The 865-nt window shown below is 33.6% G+C and overlaps 1 protein-coding gene across 3 annotated transcripts in view; it reads right to left on the minus strand.

The window, feature by feature from the left end:
* The window catches only part of LOC128249942 (uncharacterized), a 58,748-nt gene that overhangs the window by 4,862 nt on the left and 53,021 nt on the right, over positions 1-865 (minus strand). The window lies entirely within an intron of this gene.

Below are 865 nucleotides of genomic sequence, written 5' to 3' on the forward strand. Positions count from 1 at the left end.
ATATATATATATATATATAAATACTGAGAGGAACCTATGCTGATAATGAAATTAGGAACGTCAAATATTAGCTATGTATTAAATAAATCAAGTACAATATATGTATATATGTATAGATGCAAAACGAGAAAAGCAAGGGGTGGAAACTGTCAGATGATGAATATTTTTATGTATAAATATATATATATATTTTTTAATGTTTAGTTCCATTGTACAGTGAGTAGAAATAGCAGAGCAAATTAAAGGAGTAGAATAAAAAAGTGTTATAAATTAAACAGCTGCTTCTATGTTGTCGACGATCCATAATATTTTAGTTCATCAACATATGCGGTTGTATGGAGGCAATTAACATTAGACGAGGCGAACTTCCGTCATCAGAGTAGAGAAGATCATACATTACAGATCTTAATGTAGAGAAATTCGAAGGAGATTTTCTACTCTGTGTAGAAGACCCGGAATTGTTGGGATGGGTCCAGTCGATTTGATGGAATACCGTACGAAACTGCTAATTATTTTATCGACTCCGAAAGGATGAAAAGCAAAGTCGACCTCGGAGTAATTTGAACTCAGCGCATAAAGGCAGACGAAATACCGCTAAGTATTTCGTCCGACATGCTAATGTTTCTAATTTCTTTATTGCCATCATGGGGTAAAACATAGAGGGGACAAACAAGGACTTACAAAGGGATTAAGTCGATTATATCGATCCCGGTAACTGGTACTTAATTCATCAACCCCGACAGGATGAAAGGCAAAGTTAACCTTGATGGAATTTGAACTCAGAACGTAAAGATAGACGATAGATAAATAGATAGATAGATAGATAGATATTTAGATTGATAGCCAGATACATAATGATATATAT

This window comes from Octopus bimaculoides, chromosome 18 (genome assembly GCF_001194135.2).
Source record: "Octopus bimaculoides isolate UCB-OBI-ISO-001 chromosome 18, ASM119413v2, whole genome shotgun sequence".
In the NCBI taxonomy this organism is placed as follows: Eukaryota; Metazoa; Mollusca; class Cephalopoda; order Octopoda; family Octopodidae; genus Octopus; species Octopus bimaculoides.